Source organism: Chrysochloris asiatica, unplaced genomic scaffold (assembly GCF_000296735.1).
Source record: "Chrysochloris asiatica unplaced genomic scaffold, ChrAsi1.0 scaffold00214, whole genome shotgun sequence".
NCBI classification, from domain to species: Eukaryota; Metazoa; Chordata; class Mammalia; order Afrosoricida; family Chrysochloridae; genus Chrysochloris; species Chrysochloris asiatica.
In genome coordinates, this window is record NW_006408732.1 from 3,230,158 (window position 1) to 3,233,551 (window position 3,394).

A 3,394-nucleotide genomic window follows, 5' to 3' on the forward strand; every position below is an offset into this window, starting at 1 on the left:
ATGAAGTCAGTCTGTTGCTTGCCAAGAGCTAGGAGGCCTGGGTGGTTTCCCAATCTTAAAGAGACAGAATGATATTAAAGCCAGTCTCCCAAAGAAAAATATTGGATAGAATTTTCAACACAGATAATGCTATGTATGGATCCAATTTGTGCAGGTGCACCCAACCTGATATGGGTATTGTTGTTGTTAAGTGCTGTTGAGTTGATTCTGACCCATAGTGACCACCGACCTTGTAGTTCAAATGACTTTACAGTCTGACACATTAGCCCACAGCACCACACGAGAACTCTGATAGGCTATTTGATTGGTGGTGGTTATGTGCCATGGAGTTGGTTCTGACTCTTAAAGAGGCCCTGCACAGGGTTTCCAAAGTTGTAAATCTTTACCGGAGCAGAAACCTCATCTATCTCCTGCGGAATGGCTGGTAGTTTCCAACTGCTGACCTTGAGGCTCGCACCGGATTCATAACCACTATGCTACCAGAGCTCCTTTATATGGCTATTGTAGCGCAGTGGTTACGAATTGGGCTGCTAACCTCAAAGTTGGCAGTACGAAACTACCAGCTGTTCCACAGGAGAAAGATGAGGCGTTCTGCTCTCGTAAAGATTTACAGCCTCAGAAAACCTGTACAGGGTCGCTATGAGTTGGAACTGACTCCACGGTACTTAACAACAACAAATCAGATGAAGACCATCAATGAGCTGGATTGACACTGTGGTAGCAACTACTATAATGAGCAAGGAACCAGCAGCCATACAGTGACCCAAGGAGCTATAGACTAGCTCAGGAATTCCTTACTTTAATCTTAACTTACTATTCTTAAGGAGATTTTAAAAATGTGATTATAAAAATAATTATCTGTTCATGAAGGAAATTGTAGAAAATGCAGAAATATATAACACAGAAAACAGATTATCCACAAGATACCACCACCACCTCTTACTGCTCTACCTGCCTCTCTGTACACATTAGATATGTTTTTTCTTCTTCAAATATCATGTGTAAATTGACAGTACCCAAATTTATATCTTCAGTCCAGATTTCTCCTCTATACTCTGATTTGATATCCAATTGCCTGTGTGTGATCTCTGTTTGGTTGTCTAGTAGGTATCTCATATATATGTAAAAGCTGGGCAATGAATAAGGAAGACAGATAAAGAATAGATGAATTATGGTGTTGGTGAAGATTATTGTACTGCCAGAAGAACAAACAACTCTTTCCTGGAGGAAGTATAGCCCAAATGCTCTTTTGAAGTGAGGATGACAAGAGTTTGTTTCGTATACTTTGGACGTGTTATTCGGAGAGAACAGTATCTGGAAAAGAATATCATTAGTGGTCAAGTAGAGGGTCAATGAAAAACAGAAAGAGCCCCAGTGAGATGGGTTAATATTGTGCCTACAACAATAGGCTCAAACATAAAAATCCTAAGTCTAGCACAGGGTCAGGCAGTGTTCTGTTCTATTGTATATAGATAGGGTCACTGTCAGTGGGAACTGACTCGATGGCACTTAACAACAAATGGCATATCAAACTTAGTAGATATTTCCCAAACTTTTTCTCCTTTTAATCTTCTGCACCTAAGTTAATGGCTACAGCATACTTCCACTTTCTCATGGTAAGAAACTTGCAGCATTTTTGACTCCTCTGTCTCAATCTAATCCAGCAACAATGATCTGCATCATTTCTCATCATTTTGCAATAGGCTCTTTTTTTTTTTTAAGGTTTTATTGTGAATTATGTGATAGTTTACATGGGAGAACATTGGTTTTACATTCATTCTATCATATACGTCTCATTGCCATGGTTACAATCCCCTCCATGCAATCCTTCCCCCGTGCCCCCCAGGTCTTCAGCACACAGTCACTCTCCCTCTCTGGATCTAATGCAATAGGCTCTTAACTGGTCTTCCTGCTTTTTAGTTTATTTTTCAGCATACTAGTCAAGGTGATTCTGTTTAAACCATAGATGTCACTGCACTAATCTAGCACACCAAAAGCTTCCATATTCATAAAGAATCAAAAACAAACTTATTCTGTTAAATATTGAATTGTCTCCCAAAATGTGTGTTGTTATTTCTAACTTCTATGTTTGTGTTAAAGAATCCTGGTGGCACTATGGGTTAGGTATTGGACTGCTAATCAAAAGGTTGGTGGCTCAAACCCACCAATTACTTTGTAGGAGAAAGTTGAGATATCAATTCCCATAAAGATTTACAGTCTTGGGCTTCCAGCAAAATGGTAGACTAGGCCAGCATGCTACACAGACCTTCTGCAACAAAGATGTTGTTGCTGTTGTTGTGTGCCGTGGAGTCGGTTCTGACTCATAGCGACCCTGTACAGGGTTTTTGAGGCTGTAAATCTTTACGGGAGCAGAAAACCTCCTCTTTTTCCCATGGAACAGTTGGTAGTTTTGAACTGCTGACCATGAGATCAGCACTACCATGAAATCGTAACCACTACACTACAGGAGCTCCTTCAAGATACAGATGACTAAATGATAGTCCTAAATTCTGAGCTTCCGAGAAAGGGATGGAGAAGTGGATTGAATACTTACTAGGAGAAGAAGTTTAATAGGCATGTTGGGAAAAAGTGACAGACAGGTGAACTATATTAACTCATAGCAACCCAGTATAAGGTTTCTGAGGCTGTAAATCATTCCAAGAACAGAAAGCCTCATCTTTCTCCCACAAAACAGCTGGTAGATTTGAACTGCTGATCTTGAAGTTAGCATCCCAACTTGTAACCCATTACACTGCCAGGGTTCAAAATTCCAGGTTAAGCTCAAAGAAAATGAAGACACCTTCACAGAAAAACAAACACAAAAAGAAAACCATCAAGATTTAGTAAACATTAAAACAACATCATTGAAGAAAATAACAGGAAAATGCAAAAACTAAATTAAACCAGCATAAACATCATGTGGAACAAAGAAACCAGCAGCACCCTAAAATTATATAGCAAAATGTTGTTGTTGTTCACGAGAAGATGTATGCACACCAATGTTCATAGCAGCACTATTTACAATAGCAAAAAGATGGAGACAGCAGCAGCAGAGCCCATCAACTGAAGAATGGATAAACAAACTATAGTACATACACACAATGGAATACTATGCTACCCTGAAGAATAACAAGGAAGCTGCAAGCCACCACATAACATGAATGAACCTTAAGGACATTATGTTGAGTGAAATTAGTCAGTCACAAAAGGAGATATACTGCATAAGACCACTACTGTAAAAGACTAAGAAAAATAACCCATACTAAAGGGGGGTTGGATTCTTTTCTGGTTGCTGAGATGTGGAGGGGAGGGGAGGGAGAGGAAGGTAGAGCACAGAGCAGGGAATAGATACAGGATAGTTTGGGTGCTGGGGACAGGGGCAATATACAAGAAG